The 23200-nt window shown below is 36.9% G+C and overlaps 1 protein-coding gene across 1 annotated transcript in view; it reads left to right on the forward strand.

Moving 5' to 3' along the window:
• Window positions 1–23200, forward strand: part of Ccdc178 (coiled-coil domain containing 178) — a 345282-nt gene that overhangs the window by 178351 nt on the left and 143731 nt on the right. The window lies entirely within an intron of this gene.

The following is a 23200-nucleotide window of genomic DNA, read 5'->3' on the forward strand; positions in this document are numbered from 1 at the left end:
AGGATCTGTTTGTTTGTTTGTTTGTTTGATTGATTGATTGATTGATTTAAAGAGAATATGGAATGAGAAAAATTCCAATTACTTTCTATCAAGTTTCATGAATAACTATGAACATAATAACACTTTCCTCAGTGTCACACAGGACTCCAGCTTTGCTGTGTCTTGGCTTTTTTCGCACCACAGTCACCTCTTTTGTAGTTGACATGAGGTCTACAATAGGTGTCCTATATAACAATGCAGTGCAGGACTATCACTGATACCTCTTGAAAATGAAAGAATTTTCTCAGAGTTGGCCAGGGTGTGCCTGAAGTTGCATGGTGATTGACAGCTCTGTATACTTTTCACAACCTTTATTTAGTCACAATGTGCTACATCATAAATATTGAGTTGTAAAAAAGAATACTTATTGATCCAACTTTAAGCATCTCACTCCTTCAGTTCAGAGTGCAGCAAGGACATGACTGTCACCCACAGAGGATGCTTAGAAATTCCTGGAGACATTTAATGTGGTCATATACCTGTTGAGTAGAGGTCTACTGTGAACCAGACAGGCTTCCCTATGGAGTTTTATTCCACCTCAAATGCCCATAGAGGAAGCACCATCACACAGCCTTTGATATTCACCAGGAGGGGGGGTCCTTCTAGAATCTGTGGTGCTTCTTATTCATGTGTTCAAGATGAGTCTTGGTTTGTACTTTCTGGGAGATACTACTATATCTTGCTTCTGTCTTCAACATCCATGTTTTAAAGTTTTGGCCTCCATGTTAGTGCTATAGGAGGTCTATATCACTGAGACCACTCCTTCAAAGGAGATTGTAAGGCATTGTTCATACCCACCACCCTTTTATAGTCTGGTCATGATGATGAAGTGAGCAATTTGCTTTGCCACATACTCCCTGCCATTTTGTTCTGCCTCACCACACGGTCCCTAAACCAAACCAATGCAGGGAACAACTTACAAGGACTGGTGACTCTTAAATATAAGACAAGGCAACCCTTTTTCTTTTGTAAATTGATTATGTCATTTATTTGTTACAGTAACAGAGAGCTGACCAACACAGGTATTTCCAAGTTCTTGACCTCAGACTCTGTGTCTGTCCTCATTTTCAAAATTCATTAAAACATAAATCTTATAGACATTTTCACTCAGTAAACTCCACCCAATGCTGTTTTCCTTCTTTTGTTCTTAGCAGAGAAACCAGTGTCATTTCTTTCTTTTGGCAACTCTGCTTGTTGTCTTCTGGTCTCAATAGTTTGTTCTTTACTTTGTGCCATGTTTTCTGTACCCTCTGGACAAACACAGGGACATTTTGCATGGAGGAATTGCTTTCCATTAGACTTTAGGTAGTAAACCCATCCATTCAGAATGTGGGTGCTTGCTCTTTTGTTATTCACCATTCACATTTCAATGTGATTCTCAGAGTAAGGAAAACAAATGTGTTCTGCATACGTTTTCTATTTTTCACCATTTGAAGAGGTCTATGTATTTTCAAAACATCAAATGTCTAGGGTTTCCACAGAAATACTATATCTTATCCTATTAATTCAAAACCAACACCAAGTCTCAATATATCTGCCCCACCTCTTTGTTACCCTCTTCATTCATTCTGCTATCAAATTATTCTTTACTAGTTAGTAGTGATTTTATTTCTTACCTCCCATTTCCCATCTCAACAATCAAGTTCTAATAACCAGGCTATTGAATGGACCTCTGCACTACACAATTCTACTTCCATCACTAATTTGCCAGAATCACATTGTGCATCACCCCTATCCTACTCTTCTGTCTAGCCATTTTAGCCATGGCACTGGCCATTGGGTATCTAGCAATGTCATGGCACCATGTATAGTGAAATCTTAGCACCTTTGAGTGCAGAGGGGACTTGCTATGTTTTGGCACTATGGGCATTTGAGGCTGAATAAAACTTTGTGGGGAAGCCTGTCTGGCATCGTAGACCACTACTCAACAGCTATGTGACCACTTAAAATGTCACCAATAATTTCTAAGCATCCTGTGTGAGTGCTGATCAAAATCATTTCCAGTTAAGACATTGTTTCACATCTATTCAGTCTTGGTGTCTGTTACAATCGTGTTCAGCATCAGTTAACCCAACTGTGAATGACTGTTTAAAACACCTCTGCTTTGCTTGTGTATACTAATTAGAATCTGTGGGTGAGTGATACAGCTGCTCAATAATTCTGAGACTTACATCCCGAGAATTTCTTGGCCTTAGACTTGTGATAGCTACATGGCCAGTACAGACAAACACAGGTATCACATCCTCTTTCACACTAGAGGAAGAGGCTTGAGCAAAAAGATAATAGTATCTCATAAACTGTAGAGATTAAGAAAAATCAGGATCCACAATCAATCCTTAAAAGAGAACATTGGAAGTAAAATTTAGCAAGTCAATACTCAGTGTCTACAACGTACTAGCTTCATATCTTTCATTTCTGAATTTAAAGTCAAGAATTTTGCTAAATTTTATGTTTCTTAAATACTTATTTATTAAAAAATCAGCATGTAAACCCTTGTTACTGAAAACACCAAATGTGAATAACCTGCAGAGACAAATTGTTGCTTTTTACAAACCTTCTAAGTTTACCTCTTGAATTCTAGGATTTCCTTGGACTTAGAATTGTCAATTTAAAATTTTATCTGACCAATATATATTACTCTTCTATTGATATCTGATTGAAAATTATATTTTTAGAATAATAACATTCTTCAAATTGAAATATAGTTCGTAGCAATGTACAAGTGTACATGTATAATTTAAATCAGTTTATAGATTCTAAATATAAAATGCTTATTCAAAAATAGTGACTCTATGTACTCCTAAAGCATGAATTAATTACATAAACCCATGTATAAGATCAATAGATACTGGCTATAAAGGGAAAGAAAACTCTTTCATGTGATTTGGAATAAATACATCAGTTGGTAAATAAAAATGTTTAATCCTATATAAATGTCTTAGGAAAATATACATAAAGCTTTCTAACTTTGATTAATGCATTTTATATATTTTGTCACAGGGATGATGGAATGAACTGAACAGACTAATCTGAATGCATGCCTGAAAAGTTACTTTTTTCTTTCAATATGGCATCTAAATACTTAATAGTAGACAAAATGTGTACATGCGTATTTTCACAGATGTACTCATATTCACAGAAGTACATGCATATATGCATATGTATCAATAGGACATATTGAGTAAATACCTTTACGTCTTCTTTTTTTGTATTGTTAACATTGTATGGATATGATTGTCAAAGTTTTTAAAGAATTTTCCTTTAATTAAAAGCAAAATAAGTTATGGGGATGCAGCTCAATTGGTAGAGTGCCTGCCCTAGAATGTGTGAGTCTCTGAATTCAATGTTCAGCACCACACATACCAAGCTCCTGGTGCACACCTGTAATCCTAGTGCTTGGAGGTTTGGCAATAGCATTAAAAGTTCAAGTTCACCTTTCACTACATTTTGCAAGTTAGAGTGTGACATTAGCCTGGGTTACGTGAGAAACTGTCTTAAACAAATCATCAAAATAAAATGAAGCCCATGTCTTTGTATATGCCAAGCATCAACCAACTGTCTAGACTCCCTTCTCAATAGATAAGTGCTCCCCTAATGAGTAACCATGAGTTCTTGAGAAGCACCCTTCTGTCATGTCACATAGATGAAGGTAACCAATGTTAAGTGGTTTGATAAAATAATTGAACAGCTGTTTTCAGCCACTGGATATCCATGAGAAGTTCAGGATGCTGTGTCACCACTGAGCGTTCATAAAGCTTTCACATCTAATTAGAAACTTTGGTATCTGTAAATGATATCTTTATGTCATCTTTTTAAAATAATTTTTATTTGATTTAGAAAGATTATTTTACCCATCAATCCCAGTTCCCTCTCCCTCCCTTCCTCCCCTGCACCCCCAACTAACACCCTACCTATCCCACATCCTTTCTGCTCCCCAGGGAGGGTGAGGCCTTCCATAGGAGGGTCTTTAGAGCCTGCCATATCCTTTGGGATAGGGCCTAGGACCACCCTCTTGTGTCTAGGCTCAGGAAGTATCCCTCCATGTGGGATGGGCTCCCAAAGTTTATTCCTATGCTAGGGATAAGTACTGATCCACAACAAGGAGCCCCATAGATTTCTGAAGTCTCCTCACTGACACCCACATTCAGGGGGTCTGTATCAGTCCCATGATGGTTTCCCAGCTATTAGTCTGGGGACCAAGATTGATGACTAACTTATATATCATCCTATAGCCTTCATCCAGCAGCTGGTGGAAATAGAAGCAGACACCCACAGCTAAACCTTGAACTGAACTAGAATCCAGTTGCAGAGAAGGAGGACTGATGAGCAAAGGTGTCTTTATGTTATCTTTTATTTATTTTGTGGTTTGATTGCTTGCTTTTGAAGTTTTAAAAGGTGTATCCAAAACTGTCTTTGAACTCATTATCCTCTTGCCTCTTTCTCCTTAGCATTTCTGATAGGTGGTTTATACCCCTCAAACAGCCACTTTCATAAGTTGTATATACAATTTTCCATCTTAATTTATGTTAAATTAGGCTAGGCATTATATTTCCATATTACAGAAGTGAAACTTTAAATACCTCCATTGGGGCTGGCAAGATGGCTGAGTTAGTAACTGCCTTTGCTGCCAAGACGGAGAACTTGAGCTCAATCCCTGGGAACCTTGTAGTCAAAAGAAAGAACAGACACAGCAGGTTTTCCTCTGATTTCCACAGGCATGGCCTGGAGCCTGGAATGCATACTGCCCACAAACCCAGAAAGAAATAAGTAAATAAATAAATAAAATCTAATACAATTTAGTATCTTCAGATTAATTGATTTGCACTGAAAATGGCTAGAGCAATACAATCTAATGATCTACTTTGTCCATTTTCCAATCCACTATTGTATACACAGCTGTTTAGCTATGGCCTTATGTAGGGAAAGAAAAAAAAAGAGAGAGAACCTGTGTTCTGGACTTGGCTTCCACTAATTGCCCAAGAGATTGTGACTTCCAAGCCTTTACCTTCTATTTGGCCAGTAGCTAAATCTATTGTGGCAACATTCCTAATTTAGCTTACATATAAACAGAGATGCAGAAACTAAATCCACCTGATTTGCTATGGAAATTGGTTGTCTAAAGTAGAAACCACACACCCATTGAGAAAGAGCTCTAGTAAATTAGTTGATGCTTGGAAATAATTGCTTTTCCACTGGGCTTATAATGGATTTATGAAGTATAAATAGAACAAAAACCCAAGTTCTTAGATAAAAGATGGAAAGGTTTTGAGTTTTGTATATGTAGAAAAAATCAGCAAAGAATCAGTAGCTCCCATATTGAGGTGTTTCTTCAAAGTTTGTACCCAGTACTATGAATTTATATAAATGTGAATACAAAAAGAATAAACTAAGGTTCACTGTGGTCTTAAGATTAACAAATTTAAGGTGAGACTTAACTAAATTACTTATTTTTAAAAGTTCCTCCAAAGCAAGGCTGTGGAGGCTTACACCTTTAATCCTAGCACTTAGGAGGCAGAGTCAGGCACATCTCTAAGTTTGACACCAGCCTGGTCTACAAAGCAAATTCCAGGACAGCCAGAGTTGTTGCACAAAGAAACCCTATCTTGAAAAAAGAGAGTCTAACAAAAATAAATTCCTTCCATCTCTTTGAACTGTTTTTTATGAGAACAGTTTGAACTAACCAAACCCAAGCTCATTAAGAAGGGTTATGGTAACAGGCTGTGTAGCAGGGGCTTGCTGAATACCAGAATGGATTGCATGAGCTATGGAATCTATTCAACCAACAGACTAACATTTGGATTTCTTCACCTTGTGTGTATGAGAATGAAGTAGGGCTATCTCATCCTCCAGATTGATCTTCATGCTTTCTTGCTCCTTCTGTCTCTTCTTAATTCCATTCTTACTTATTTTATGATCTAAATATGTCCCCATAAATTGTATTCTGAAATTATGTCTCATTACACTTCTTAAGTTACACACACCTCTGATTTAAAGTATTGGTTATTTGTCTGTTCAAAGTCTTTTTTGTTTGCCTCTTCCTCGGGGAAAGTGTTATGAATGTTCATTTTTGTGCCGTTTGTATAGACCAAGAGACAAATTCTAAAAGGTCATTTTAGTTTGGATTTGAAACAGGCAGTACAAATCAGTGTCAAGAGGTCTCCAACCCACCTCTATGGACAATGTTCGGAGTCTGTTGACAAAGGAGGAATGTGGAAACTAAGAAAAGGCAGAAATTGTCAGGCCCTGACTCTTGTCATTAGCAAACTAGATGTCATCTCCTAAAATGTTTGAAATTGGGAAAATTCAAAACATTAATTTTACAATGTTAAGAAGACTTTCCTTTGAGAGTATTGGCAAAACTAGGCAGTAATTACATTTAAGTACATCCAAGGCACACACCACAGAAGTAGATGCTGTCCCACCAAAGAAGTAGGCTCATTCCCATACAAAAATGTGGGGTTTTTATTTCTTTAGTTGCATATTTTCTAGTATATGTTTTTGTAATGCTACATCAGATAAATTCTTATTATACTTTTCTCTGGTGCTTAAAAAGATTAGCAATCCATTCTGTTATCTTATTCTTTTTTTGAAGTAAAGTATTCTACATGCCTTACACCTGTTCTTACTAAGTTTTGTACATTTATTTTCTTGTTTTTTACCATGTTTTAATTAAAATTTTAAATTTATCATGTCCTGTGCAAATTGCACTTTAAAATAGTAACTTCCACCTTGGTGATAAATGCAAAAGGCTTTTTAAAATTTTAATGTCAAAATTAGTAAGGGTGTTAAATATTTAACCTTCATTTAACTGCACCATACATTTCTATATAACTCAAAGATGATCACCTGACATGCTGTGCATTTCAAAAGCCTACTACTAAATATTGTAATGATGAAAGTACATTTGAATTTTATTTTGTTCCTGAATTATCTGTTAGTATTCTATGGTAACAGAATGACAATTTAGTTTGGAATCTTAATGAAATAATGGATTGAAGAACTACAAACTTTATGCTGAAGACATGACATTATTATTATTATTATTATTATTATTATTATTATTATTATTTGCATTTTAGTGAAAATTACATCCTGATCATGAGTTTGTCTCGAGGCTTCTACCACAGTCTCCTTGTGGTTACATCACATTTGCTAATGGAAGTGAAGCATGGAGAAACTCCACATTTATACTGTACATAAGTCTAAGAGCAAGCTTTTGTCTTAAGCAGTGTACATTCAATCTGCATGTAATGGCAACTTAATAAGAACAAAATAAGTATTAGCCAGTATCAGAAAGGATTGTGGGTGGAAAGGCAATAAAGGAGGGGATGCCGAAAGACAACTGACCCTTTCTAATGTGGGCTGGAAAACAAACGTACCTCGAAAGCAGAGGCCATTTTCCTAAGATTCAGCTCTGCAACTCCTCAGATGTGGATGGAATAAATTACATGTCCCAGTAGCCGTCAGCTAATGCTCTGAAGATACTATTAATTTTTTTAAGTTGCATTAAAAAATGTTCTGATCCTTATTAGAAAATTCCCCAAAACACTTGAGATAATTAAGGATTTGGACTTACAATCACTATTTTCAAAACAGTCCCAAGCCTAGGATGTCAGTAGATTCCAACCAGGCTCTAATTTAAGCTTTTAAAAAATTATCTTGACTCACAATTATGAAATCCTATAAAATATTTAAACACGGTTCCTAAGTCTATTAGGAATATTTTAAGAACGATTTTTAAAAAGCATCTATGTAAAGAGATCAAAATGATAAATTTACATATTCTAAAAATACTAACTTCCTTTTTATCATGATCTCCCATACGAAAACTTTGATCGGTGAGTTTCAAAATTGTTTCAAAGATATTTATTTATTTTACAACTGCATGAAGAAATGGTTGGCTGAAGCCCACCTGGCAAATAACAGCAACAAATTCATTGGCCCTTAGGATGATTTTTAGGAAATTCCATCTCTGCCTGCACCACATCAACTGTTGTACAAAAGTATGCCTCAAAATTCGAAGCTGGTGACACTCCTTTTATTATTTGATACTACTTAGTTTATATTCAAAGTAGAGGTCAATTACTGTTATAGAAAGATTAAAAAGCTGCGGTTATGAAGGAGACAGCTTTGCCTTGTCATCAGGGTTGAATACACTTCCATTCATAAACAGTCAGATATGGGGTGGTGGTAACAGGACTTAGGACCATGTGTGGCCTCTCAGAGCCTGGACCAAGGGTCTGAATATGAGGGAGCATCTTAAAAGCTCAAAGGAGAAAACTGACCATGCTATACATAGATGTCACTCAAATGCATAAAGTATAAAATAGTAATACATATTCCACATGCTTGTCATAGAAGATGACTGGGGAAAGTTCTTGTGTAACTGTGTTTTAAAAAATATATTACACATAACATCAGAACAGGCCTAAGGGATAGATCTATGTGATGATGAAAGAATGATTTCTGTTTGTTTGTGTCTTCTTAAGCTTTCTACACAATCCAGAAGATATTAACATTAGAAATAATCAGGTTTACATATTTTCCCTTAAACCTGGCTTCATCCCTCAGAATATGCTAGAATCTGGAAAAAAATTAAACCCCTTGAAAATGTCTATTGAAACAATGATTTTTTCCATTCATTGTCTTCTACAATGGCATAGAAATTAATTTCATCAAAAGTAACATCTTCTTCTAGCTTTTGATGGGTTCCTGCCAGTGATTTCAATGTCATTTCAAAAATTCAGACGAGATGGCACCTGGGCATTCTCTGAATTCCTCAGAGCAGAGAATCCCTTCGTTTCCTTCTCAATACAGCTGAGATTTATTTCTGTTTTCCCATTAGAGTTAATTGGAGTTGCTAACATAAATTCCACTTGCTCCAAACAGAGAATAGCTTTCTTCTTTAATGTTGTTTTTATTTTTAATAAGGTTAGACTTAAAACAGAATTTGTTTTACAATAGTCTCTTTTGCTCTGAGAAATTAAAATGCCTTTAACAACTTTTAGGGTTAGGGAATTGAAATCTGTTGCATAGTTTTTTGTTTGTTTTAATTCTTGTTCCTTACTATATCATCATTACAAATTACAATTGGTAATAAAAGAAATAAGGATGGTAAACTATACAAGCATTCTTTTCCAGCAAGCCACCACTGTTTATATGCTATATGCAGTCTTATTTGTAGAATTACTCTGCTAATGATGTGTTATTAGCACTATTTAGAAAAATCTTATTTGTTGTTCTTAACAATAAAGAGAAAGAAGCAGATATTATATATTAAGAGAAAAGTAAAATTTTCAAGTGGAAAGAATAGCTCAGACATTGTTATGAGTCTTGCTTTTAAATAAATGAAAGTCTTTTCCAATGGCATTTTTAGCTTTGATTGTTAATAAATAACTGTCATTATAACTATGGATAATATTACAAACATTAATATTCTTGAATTATTTGAAATAGTATTGAAACTAAATCTTTAACCTCAAACAACTGTTTATATGTTTAATTTGATAAAAGAAACATACCCAAATCAATTAACTTGCTTCCAGCACCCTCTGGCCTCTCCTTGTAGGAAAACATTCATATGTAGCTCACACATTCCAAAAAATGTACACCCATTAGCTTCCCTATTATTTTTTATTGAAATTTGGATATTTCCAATGAAAACAATTTTATTCTATTTAAATATTACCAAAATAAAATCATCCAACAAAGGTCATATTTCACTCTTCCATAATCCTTTTAATAATGATATAAATTCATCAGTGTCCACTTATGAAATCAATATGTAAATGAAGACAGGTGTTACAAATAGTCACTGGAAAGATGAAAACAAAATCAATTTCCAAGAGGGCAAAAGGTGCCCAAGATTCATAGACAGAACACACAGAGAAGTAATTTTAGCTTGGCATTTACTAACAACCTGAACATAAAGGGTGAAGAAGTACACAGCTTCCCTGTGCTCAGAAGGGAAGGCACACATTATCCTCACATGCATACACAGGAAGAGAGTGTGTATTCAGGACCCCACTCAGTCCAGGCTACGCTTTTCTTACCTGGGATGTCTACATCACTCAGCCTGTTGTACTCTCCATTGTGTTTTTGCCCTCATTAAGAAAATGGAACCTCATGATCCCCCCATGGAAGGCCTCACCCTCCCTGGGGAGCAGATGGAGGATGAGATGGAGATTGATGGGGGCATGGGAGGATGGGAGGGAGAGGGAACTGGGATTGACATGTAAAATCAGATTGTTTCTAATTTAAATAAAAAATCTAGGGAAAAAAAATGGAACCTCAGGGAGGTGAAATGGCCTATACCAAGCTTGTGCCTGTTTCTTTTTTCTTTTTTTCTTTTTTAGTTCTAGTTAGGGAACAAGCTTGTTTCACATGTAAGTCCCTTCTCCCTCTCCCTCCCCTCACCCCATCCCTCCTCCCCCACCCCCAGCCTACCCCCCACCCCATCCACCCACCACTCCCCAGGCAGGTAGGGCCCTCAATGGGGGCTCTGCAAAGTCCACCAAATCTTCCTGTGCTGGTCCTGGGCCCTTCCCCATGTGTCCAGGGCCAGAGTGTAACCGTTCACGTGGGATGGGCTCTCAAAGTCCCTTCTTGCACCAGGGAAAAATACTAATCCACCACCAGAGGCTCCATGGAGTGCAGAGGCCTCCTTATTGACATCCATGTTCAGGGGTCTGGATCAGTCTTTGTACTGGCCTCCCCAACAGCATCTGGGGTCGATGTGCTCTCCCTTGTTCCTGTGGGTTTCTGTGGGTTTTTCCAATCTGGTACAGACCCCTTCACTCTTCATTCCTCCCTCTCTTCAACTAAATTCCCAATTTCAGCTCAGTGTATATCTGTGGATGTCTGTCTCTGCTTCCATCAGCCACTGGATGAGGGCTCTAGGATGGCATAAAGAGCAGTCATCAATCTCATTTTAGGGGAAGGGCTTTTAGGTTATCCTCTCCACCATTGCCTGGATTGTCAGATCGTGTCATCCTTGTAGGTCTCTGGAGATCTCCCTAGTTCCAGATCTCTTCTGGGACCTATAGTGGCTCCCTCTGATATGGTATCTCTCATCCTGCTCTCTCTCCTCTATTCTTCCCCTAAATCAATATTTCTGCTCCTCCATTTCCTCTCCTCTACTCCTCTTCTCTTGCTCTTATTGTGGCAGCTCCCTCTCCCCTATAACTTTACAAGGAAAATTAAAATGTTACTATGGTTAAACTTGGGATATACTGTAAAAATTGTATTTGTTTTAAAACATTTAACATTATTGCATTGCATCGAAACTTTCTTTTAAATTACTAACCCTCATACTATAATAATCACTATACATTAGTGTCAGTATTTGTCTATATTGAATAAATCACAGCTATTTTGTAGCATTAAATATTATGACATGAAAGAAGGTAAACAGGAAATGAATTCCTCTGTTTATTGAGAAATGATACAGTTTTAAATCAGAATCATTATTATGCCTGCACTGGCAAACAGATAAAAATGTCTAAAACGTAGCTGGTGAGATGGATCAGCTAAGAAGGAACTCACTGAATAAGTCTGACAACCTGACCTAAATCCCCAGAACACACAGGAGAGGACCAAGTCCTGAGAGTTATCTTTTGACCTCCACACACATGCCATGACACAGCACACACACACTGTACATGCAAGCATCATACTAATGTATTTTTAAATGTCTAAAACGAACATTGTTATGCTTTTCTATTGTGAATTATGATGAGTAGTCAATTTCTTTTGAAGCTAGGTCCAATGTAAGAAATAAAATAATGAGCAATTTCTGACACTAAATTCCCAAAATTCATAGGAAAAGACTGAAATGTACTATTTCAAATAAATTTTGCTTTTATCTATTAAAATTGTAGCAAGTGCCCCTAAGAAGAGTGGATCATAGATTGCCTAGTGGTGTGGCTACAGAAAAGCCAGCATATAAGTCTATAGACAAAATGGGTGGAAGAAAACCAAGTTCTCCACTCTTTTATGTGGGATCATAATTATATGGATTTTTTTTTTCTGATGGGACCATATCCAAGTGGTAGCATTAACAGATGGGATCTGGTTGGGGTTCCACATTTTTAGTTATTTAGGACTTTAGTAAACAGTGCTTTTATCCAGTGTGTGATTGGAACAGATGTGATCTTATCAGGGTTCCACTTTTTTTCAAGGGCATAAAATTGCCCTGATTTTCTGTACAGTGCTGGGGTTTACTTTCTGTGGCTTTAGAACCAGAGTCCTCTCTTCACTCAGAATTTGCCCTTGGGTTCTAAAGCATCATAATAGGGAGTTAATGTTTTATTCTCTATTAATCCCATTAAATCCTTTTAATATTAGAGCATGTGTTGCTTTATAGCATTAACTAGTGTCTTGCACTCAACAGTATTTTCACAGTTTATGTCACTGCTTAGGGCATTAACAAACAGCTGTTTGAATTAAATGAGCAGTTAAGGACCCTGTTCATTAACTCAAAAGTTTCATGTATTTTTAATTCCTTAAATCTAATGGTATCATCACCCTCCAAGAAATCTATCTTTGATTATAATTTGCTCTGGCCACTGTTGATTATGGGGGTTATGATTGTTTTGAATATGAGTTATATCAGGGTGGATATCACTAACGAATCTTAACAGTATCATAACTGTTTCCTTCTTATGGGATATAAAACTTTAAAAGTTGTTTTGTGGCAGTTGTGTGAAGATTTTCTCCAATTTTGGTTACTGATGACTTCATTTAGCTAATGTAAAGAGGCAGTTGGAATGGAATTATTTGCATTTGAAATGGCGCAATCAGAGGTTTGAGGCTGGCTCATTTACAAAAAGAAAGAAAGAAAGAAAATTGTATTTGGACAGTGACGGATTATGAGATGCAGTCCCCGGTGCAGGGCAAATGTCAGTAAAGGATTTTTCTCCATTGAGAGATAGCATGCTTTCTCTGCTTTTAGGAGAAGCTGCCTTCCATGCTATCCTTCTAGAAAGCTCCATTCTGTAGTTTAGAGAGAAGCCATTAAGGAAAAGGTATGTGCCTGCTATGCAGAAGAAGCTGCAGAAGGGTTGGATTTCTGACTTATTTACTCTAGCCTGGTATCCCGTGACCACCCCATGAAATCCAGGTTCTTGTACTTCCTGTGCTCTAAGTGTCATTGACGTAATTAAGGAGTCTGAAGTACTTTTTATTTGCTATTCTCTAGGTTTCACAGAAAACACCTTGTAGTCAGACCTTCAGTTGTCCTAATTTTCTTTAGTTGTAAGGTACGGTGGGTAGTTCACAGCTCTTTGATAGACAGACTCAGCTCATGGTGGGTGCTATAATGAGAGAACATGGTAAACCAATTAAGTGATCATATAATCTATTTTAATGGTCATATTTATTCTTTCACTCCTAAAATGTCATATGCCAGCATTTTCAAGGTAGAATAGACATGTTGTTTACTTATGCACAAAGGTATATGGTAAATTATTAGGGACAGATTATTAAAAGCAGTAGAAAATGTTTTCTATTCAACACCAGAAAATTGCCCAACATTCATCCAGCATAGTTAAGAATAGACTTAAAAGTGGGTGGGTTCTGGGTTTGTTATTTTTTTTAATTTTCTAAATTGGTTTGAAACTCACAGTTGCCCATTTCCATAAGGTATACTTGAAGACTGGTAGGTCTCTAAACCATATCTGAGATGTTCCTATCCTCTCCAATGTAAAAATGCAAAGGAACCAGCTAAAGATGCCAAGCTTGTATGGGGCTTTGCCCTGTAATACTCCCCAGAGTGCACCTAAAGGCTAACCTCAGTAAGCCAGGCTCTCCAACCCTGCCTAGGCAGTTGTTGCTGTAACAGTCTTCTCCATCAGTATTTAATGAGTACATGGAGATTCACATGAATGAACAATGGAAGCATTATTTGAAAATCCCTGGAACATACTTCAACATCTAGCCTTGAAGAAATGTGAAAAATGAGATCAGTGAGACTATATATATATATATATTATATATATATATATATATATATATATAAAATCTACATTTACTGGAGTAATGTGTGTATATGTTTAATTTATATAGGTATGTGATAGGCACATATATACATGTTTATAAATTTATTTTAAATATAAGATGTATATACATAAACATGTTTGATATGTTTGCATATATTAAACAGATGCTAAATGTTAACAGGCATTAGATATTATGTTTACTATATAGTCTACACATAATAAAAATCATATATGTATATATACTTAAATATTCTGATTTACACTCAGCCTATCTAGCCTCCACAGCCACACTTCTAGTCAAGTTATCACCTGTCACTGCCTTTAGTTTGCATTAATCTCCGAATTGGTTGCCACATCTATATGTGTACCCAGATGACCTAGAACTCTGGTTTATAAAATAATTTATAGAGGATTGAACAAAACAAAGCAAAACCAACAATAAACAAACCCTCAAAACTCCTGTCTGTACTTTCGATGCTAGGTACAGATTGAGGTTTCCCCTGAGCTCCTGAGAAGGTGGGCAGTGAACTTCTTAATGCACTTCTGTGACATGTTCATTCCAGCTCCCCACCATGCCTGAGGTCACTGGTCATCCTCTAACTGCATGCTAGGCACATTACCTTGCAGGCAGTGCCCTCAGCAGCACCGTGCCTCGATTTCACCTATGTGCACACACAAGCACTCTGTGACATGCAGGCTTCTTCTCAAGCCCAGGGATCAGCTGTTGAGGCACATGATCAAGAGAAACGTGCCCTTTATGGCATAACTGGTGGTCTTTCTCGGGTTCCTGTTGTCTCCTCTGATGTTCCTCCATCCCACTTAAAGCAGCGCTGCCCAACCATTTGTGTAATTAATTTGTATGTTTTCCAGCTAGAGGTAAGATCTCTTTCCACCACTGAGCAGGGATCATTTGGCAGTCAGAGGAGTCATTTGGGAAATGTTTTCAAATATCCAAGTGAACTCTGCAGGTGTCTTTAACTCAAAAACATAAAGACACATTTTTTCCAAGAAAATTATCTTGCCCTACTCAAATTTTTGATAAATAAATAGTTACATGTGAGCCATTTAGGTCATCAGCATTCTTTCTGTCATTGTTGCCCTGTCCTTAAAAATAAATTAAGTTTCTGGTGACCACAGTATTTCATGTGTTAACTGTATTTTATTACATACTCGATATCAAATGCTTTATCATTTATTCTTTTGTTGTAACTACCTTCTTTTTGTTTTCAATATCTTTAATAATTTCTGCTTTTGTACTCATTTGTTGTATACTGTATCATGAAAAACTCAGGGTGAAAATTGAGTGGGAGGAGGGATTTCAGACATAGGTTGAGAATTTGAAACCTACCAGACTGGGAATGTGAGCTGGGGAGTGGACAGCTGCTGTGTACTGGTCATTGCCTAGAGCATGAGGAGAAAGCAATAACTGGCCAGGGGAACTGCTATAACAACCTCCAATCCAGCAAGTGTGTGCAGGCAGGGAAGGTAGGCTTGGCTGGCCTGAGACATGGAACCATGGACCATGAAGAAAATGTCTCAGAGATGGACTTCCAGCTTTGGCAGATAACTAGTCAGATACAAACACTTAGAAATACCCTTAATTCATAGTTTGACTCCTGTGCACAAATCTTTCTGTACTCTAATCTATTCACACTTTGATAGTAAAACAGTGAATTTTGAGACAGGCTTGTGGAGAAAATCAAATAATAGGTCAAGTGAGTAACCCCTCTTCTAAGGGGCATTCACATGTGTAAATGTTGGGAATTATCATGTTTTAGAATGGAAGCTTGAACCTAATGTGACAGAGATACCAAGTTTATATATGTGAAAAGATGTGGAAAATAGTAAGAAAGCTATCCACCTAATGTTAGTTAGGCACAAATGTTGCAAAGCAACTGTGGAAAACAAACAAAACAAATGAAAACAAAAAAATAAATAAATAACTAGGAGCTCCCAGGGAAAGAATGTCACACCCTATGTAATTAATCAGGGTAAATCGTCCATCTGTCCTGGCCCTTACACACAAACACACGCACCTGTGGAAGGGGATCCAAACACCACAAGCAGCACTTTCAGGTCCCATCGTGAAGAGTTCACCACAGCCGGTAGACTAACATTTGTTATCAATGAGTTGCTGCCGAACTGCAGTTCCAAGGCTGTCGCTGTAAAACCACAGTGCATCGTGGTTTGTTGGAGGTTAGTAGCACTTGTTAATTTGATCAAGGCTGAAGTTTACGGAGGATAAAGTAAACAATGCAAACTGCAGACACCATCAGTTTCCTATGGGCAGTGAAGTGTAGTCTGTTCCATTTACACTTCACAACAACATCTGATGGGCTTTGTCAGTGCCGCACAGAGTAATTAAACCTGAAATCAATAGCAGGCATTTGTCATGTTTACAGCCGCTCTTTCTGCTGGGTTAAACTCATCAGTTTAGTGCGCTTCTGTTTTACTGCAGAGACATGCTCCATTATTTCTTCAGGTACAGTTGAGATATTCAGTTACATGCCCAATAGTTTGAATACGACATTAAGATTAAAAGGGACAGGCAAATGGACAGTTTTTGTAATTTATTTGCTGATTTCCTTAACCAGTGTTGGATTTCCATTTCCTTCTGTCTTTTTAGGAAACCTTTTGTGATTGGAAATAATAAATCCCCATACCTCCCAAAGTGGCAGAAAAGTCTTACCACACATCTGATAGAATTTGCCACGAGCTGTAGCCACACACAAGGCTAGCTGCTGGCAGATTCAGAATTGTTGCCACATCTGTGGAAACTTGGTCTGCCCCCTCATTTGTAAAGATTGTCTATGAAGTTTTCCTTTGTGTCATTCTTCAAACATCTCTGTGTTTCATTCATTTGCTCCTTTCTGAATTTTTTCCTATAATTTCTTAGAAGATGAGGTTTTAGAGGCAAAGGATCTGTGGCTCAATGATAAAGTTGACACACACGTTTGAAGGAAGTTGATAACCATGTCTGGTTTGTTGTGTTCCAGTTGCTTTTTGAACTCTCTTGCTGGCCTCATTTTATGCAGGGCACTGAAAGCATCTTCCCTCTGCATGCCATCCTCCTTGTCGTGGTACAAAAGACAGGCTACAATAAGAAGGAATCTTATTGCTGACTAGGTGCTTCTACATAAAAAAATTACTTTTATGTGTGTTGTGTTCTTGTGGTGTTTTCTCATTTTAACACCCCCCTTCCCAAATACACTTAAGGGAAGTATATCCAATTGTATTTATTAATAATGTCTCCTGGCTTTGAAAGGCACAAAACCACACTTTTTCTGTAGGCATCTTTCTCTTAAGTCTGCTAATATAGTGTGTTATTTGGCATGAAGGTGACTTAATGACAGCTCCCAATTCCTGTGGGCCAAATTGTCAATGGAGAGCTCTAGTCATCCACATTAAGTGGCATGCCAAAACCTTAAGAGAAATTTGTGATTTCAGTAAACATAGTAACTATGAAAAAACGTTATCATTATAAATCTAATATGCAGAAGATTATGGGATGAATTGTTCTCAATTGGTAGGAATGGGCTATTTCTGCTTCCTACTTGTATGGAGTATGTGTCTTTTAGAGATTGTCACATGAATACAGGGAGTAGAACATGGAGACCCAATAAGGAATGTCCTTGACATCAAGTTTTCTCACTCTATGTCAGCTCTACTTTTGCTAGGATGGACAGAAACCCTGTGTCATAAGCACCATGCTTTGCTTCTTTGCTGGGATCCCTGGACTTTATCATGACAATAATTTCAAAAGTTTCCACTCATAAAAGGGGGAAACAAAACCCGAGGAATAGTTGAGAAGGTTAAACTGCCTGCTGTGTAAGCCTGACAACCAGACTTTAATTTCTCAACACAAGTTCTCTGGCCTCTGCATGTGTACCGTGATGCATGTAGGCACGCATGTGTACTCATGCACAACACACACATACAAAAAGAAAAAAAATAAACAAAAAAACCCAATGATCTTGCCAAGACAGTCTGGCCAGAAATGTCTTTACTTTTTTACCTATACTTTCTCAGCAGTTGATACAAATTTTTGAGAAATATAGTATTTCCTGCAAGAAATGTTATTAAATGTGTGAGTGGGAATTAAAATTCTACATGAATTTGGCAAGACAAATGAGAAAACTTGTATGTAGTGATGGTGATGTATCTGCTGGAGTCAACAAAGTCAAATTTTATTATAGATTACAATAGCTTTTTACCTGGACTTTCAATGTGCCTATGATAACAAGGGTGACTCTTAGGAATTGTACCCAAAGTAGTGATTAAAATAACAGTGTCAGCCTGCATATCCACAGGAAACTTTAGAGACCAGGAAACTTACATGAAGTCAGAGCATCTGATTCTGCCGAACCCAAACTTGGAAATTACACCTCCCATTCTTTAAGTTCTTGTCCAAGTGTTGAGATTTCTTTTATAGACTATGTCTATGAGAAATTATATGTTATCTTTACATTGTAATCTCAAAATAAAGGCAAACTCAAAGTAAGCCATATTTTTACTTAATATAGTAATAAACACCCTATATACATCTAAAAACAAATTAATCCTCTCCTCAGAAGAAATTTGAAGTATTTGGATAGCAGTCAGTCTTCTCCTTTGACATCTTATAATTTAAATGTAGATAATAAAATTATCATGTTAAATAAGTAGAGGATCAGAAAAAGATGAAAGCAAAGTAATCTGGTTTCTTGTGTATTGGTTACAGTTTCTCTTGTTGTGATCAAATACCTGACAAAAGTCCATAAGGTGACAAGTGTATGTTTTGGCTCATGGTTTAAAGGACACAGTCCATCATGGCAGGAAGAATATGGTAGCTAAGGTGGGGTTGTCTGTGGAAGTGGCAACTTTTGACTGGACATGTCCCAGTGACAGATAGAGAGCAGAAAGAACTTGACAAGAACTAGGATAGGTGAGCCATCAGTCTCTAAGTTCAGCCCAACCAATCTCTCCACCAAAACACCAATGAAACCTTGCTGTTTTACTTTTTTAATAATTTATTTCATTGTTGCTTATAAATATTTTGCCTGCATGTGTTTATATGCTCCATGTTCATGCCTGGTACCTGTGGGAGTCAGATTGGCTGGAACTAGATTTGCAGATGGTTTTGAACTATAATGTGGGTACTAGGAGCTAAAACCTGGGTTTTCTGCAAAAATAGCAAATGCTTTTAAGTGCTAAGCCATCTCCCCAGCCCTTAGACAATAATATCTCAAAGGGTTCATAGCCTCCCAAGCAGTGCCTCTCATTGGAGCCCAATTGTTTTAATACACAGTCCTGTGGAGAACTCTTCAGACTTAAAACCTAACACCATACATACATACATACATACATACATACATACATACATACATACATACATATGTCAAAATAATAGTCACAGTCTTCATTTGTGGTTGCAGATAGTATTTATTACTATCCTTCTCTACTCACCATTTTAAACGGCCATGAGCCTGAGTAAGCACCTCAATTGCTCCATTTGCCTTGGCTTGATCCAAGCCTCCATTACACAAGGGCGTTACCCATTAGCAGTCTGCCAGAGTTGGGTTGGGTTTCCGCAGGCTTATACTGATTTTAATGATAGGTTATGGAGTTATGCTAGATACCATATTCTGAAGTATATTCTTCAATGTATTGCCACCTAAAGCATACTCTCATTGGAGTACTCAAAGGGTGATTTGATTCCATATTCCTTAAGTAGTTACTACAAGAAGATGGACAACACAATGAAATCAGTATGTTTCATGAACATTGACCCATTACTGTATTTTATTAGCTGAAAATGAATTTATTGGTCAGAAAAAATGCTGAGCATAATAGTGTAGCAGTCTATGAAAAATTTAGTTAATCTATGGATGTCTGAACCTGGGTCAGTGTGCTAGAATGAGCCTGACTAACACTAGAAACTAGGACTTCTCTAACAATGTTGAGAAAACAATATATGGGTGTAGTGTGGGAGGTCCTCAAAGGTATCTTTTAGTGCTCCTACATCCTTCGATTAGAGTCAATTGAAAATTAAAACAGGCTAATTAATTGAGGATAAAATGGCCATTGCTTTTCATGAGTGAAAGCTTGAGTCACAACCTCAAGCACAGGACCAAAACCTAAGTGTACAACCTAGGTAGTTAGAGAAGTCAAGTTCATATCCAAATAGCCTATTCTACACAAACAAAATGATCCAAGAGGTGCCTGTATATTATAGCATACTGAACAATATATGAACAAGGCCTGAGATTCCTCTTTCCCCATCAACTTGTGTTAGAGAACCCCCAATGGGACAAAAGGCAGACAGAGGGAGAAGAAACTCAACCTTTCTGTCTGGGGACAACCCTGTCACCCAGCTCTGAAATAAATACATGGAGACATTTTTACTCATGAATGCCTAGCCTTAGCTTTGCTTGTTTCTAGACAGTTTATCTTAACTTAAATTATCCTGTCTACCTTTTGCCTCTGGGCTTTTATCTTTCTCTATTCTATGTAACTTTCTTTACTTCTTACTCTGTTGCTGGCTGTGTGGCTGACCCATGGCATCCACCTCTCCTTTTCTCACTCCTCCTCCTTCTCTTTTTCTGCTTCTATTTATTCTCTCTGCCTGTTTACCCTGCCTATCCTTCTTCTGCCTTGTTATTGGACATTCAGCTCTTTATTAGACCAATCAGGTGTTTCATACAGGCAACATAACACAGCTTCACAAATACATGCAACATAAAAGAATGCAATACATCTTTGCATCACTAATCAAATATTCTACAGCATAAACAAATATAACACATCTTCAACTAATATTTCACAACAAACAGATGTTTGAGTTTGTGCTTTGTAGCTTTCCCATGATTGTTCTATTTGGATTTGTTTAGTCAACCTCTATAATTTTGTGAAGAAACTTCTTGTGTAGAAGGATAAATGACTAAGTAGAAAATAGATTGCAGAGACCTATATGATAGATGATAGAAAGGAGAGATGGATAGATGATAGACAGATGGAGAGGTATAATATGAGTATATATAGGAATTTAGGGATAGATGATGGATAGAGAGATGATATATTGATATATGATAGATAAGATTACAATGACAGATGATACAGTCCATGTTGATCTATCATCTACCTAAGGTGACACATCTAAAGTTGACAATGGAAATGGTTATAAGAAATGTGTTGAGCATCTCATTGTTTTGTACACATCACAGTGCATATTTGCACACATTTATATGGTATAGGTCAACCACTTGGTGTGGTCTCTTAATGTGAGCCAGAGAACCAATATATTCAAGATGCACAAAATTTCTGACAGTTAAATATCACACACTATCTGACTCTTCTTCAATAAGCAGAGACACTCTAATCTTACCTAATGATTAGCCTAATACATAAACTAGAAACATACTATCAAATATTGCACTCTGCTTATTTGTATGCACTGCACTTTTGTGCAAGTACCACAGAGTATAAAATCTTTGTCCACATGAGCACTACACAAATGTGATCAATGGGATGTGCTATGGCAGTATAGCTATATTGTCAATGGACAACAGTGATTTATGAGTTTCCTCATAATCTTATGGGACTTCCTTTGTGTGTGTAGCCTGATGATGATGAGAGTTTTGTTGTGCCACCCACAATATATGTCTTTAAGTCTTCCTTTCCTATTTGAACCTAAGATTCCCACCATGCAGTATATGTACGGTTTCTCAGTGCATTCATTTAACACTAGTCTATGTGCTGCTGTGAAGGGATTTTGCACATGCAATTAAAGCCCCAAGTCAGTAGCTTTTTAGGAAAAGGAGATTATCCCTGGTGAACCTGACCTAATTAAGCAATCCCTTAATAGTGAGTAGGCTTTTCCTGGTGAAAGAAATTTAAGGAAGGAGGAGCATTTTGACAGGGTTAGTCCTATCCTGAAGGAGAAGGTCACATAGAAAGATCCCACGTGGACATGTAGGAGCTGAGACCAATGCCATGCTCACATCTAGCAAAGCATCAGGTGTCTTTGATCACAGTCTTGTTGCAGTCTCTATGTAAATCCTCACCTGCATGTTAAATACCAATAGGGGCTTTTGTAAGATGACATGAATTACTTTAAGCTGCTTAATGTGAGTGATAACCCATACAACAATGAAAAAGTATGCTCCCTTAACCAAGCATATATTCCCTTTATTGAGGTTGATGAAGAACACCCATACCTGAGATTAATGAGTTTGGAAGCTTCATTTTCCCTCTGAGTCACAAATTCTTGGCAACACAAACTGGGGTAACTTCAGCACAAAGTTCTGGATTATTGCTCAGATTTTTCTGAAAGCCCTAGAGTTAAGCCAAGGTTTAGAGGGAAAGGAACTCTGTAAAGCTCAGCTTTGTACTTGCCCAGCTCCAGAATCTACATAGGAAGTCCCAGGGCAATGACTCCCTCCCATATCTGCTAGTATCTGTGGAGACCAATCTAAATGTGATTGATTCTTCCATGAATACCATCAGAAAATATTAGGCAAATTTGGGATAATATTTTCTATGTATAGACTTTGATTTGGCATTGATTTACAGTCAAACATATTAACGAGTGTTGAAATTCATCTGATTTGCAACATAGCCATCATTTATGCTATGATGATTGGGAAATACTTATCCTGGAAAGTATCTCTTAGTGGATTTCTTTGAGAAACTGAGAATATACTTGTAGTATCACTGAAATAGTAAATTCACCTGGAGTCCATAATAAATTACAAACAACAGCTGTGAAGTACTGATGTCTAGGGAAATAAAATCCAGCATATACAAGTATGGCTTTACAAGGGCAGGTATAGATCAAACAATACAGACTCAGTATATACAATGACTATAATACAAATTATGTATATTTTAGAACTATAAGCCAACATATTACATAGACTCTCTGGTTGGGAAAAAACTTAAAGAACTTTGAAGATTTTCAAAGAATTTTCAGGTAACAACCATTTGAACAACAGAAATTTTAAATCTTGGTGTTCTATTGATTCTAATATTTCTTTAAAGGTATTGTAAACTTATCTTTCTGATAGGATTATCTTACAACAAAGCTTACAAGCTTGACACAATGTGATTTTATAAAAAGAGTTATATAAAATATTAGAACTGTAATTAAGCATGATCACATTACACTAGAGCTTGTAACCTCAGTG

This window comes from Cricetulus griseus, chromosome 2, assembly GCF_003668045.3.
Source record: "Cricetulus griseus strain 17A/GY chromosome 2, alternate assembly CriGri-PICRH-1.0, whole genome shotgun sequence".
In the NCBI taxonomy this organism is placed as follows: domain Eukaryota; kingdom Metazoa; phylum Chordata; class Mammalia; order Rodentia; family Cricetidae; genus Cricetulus; species Cricetulus griseus.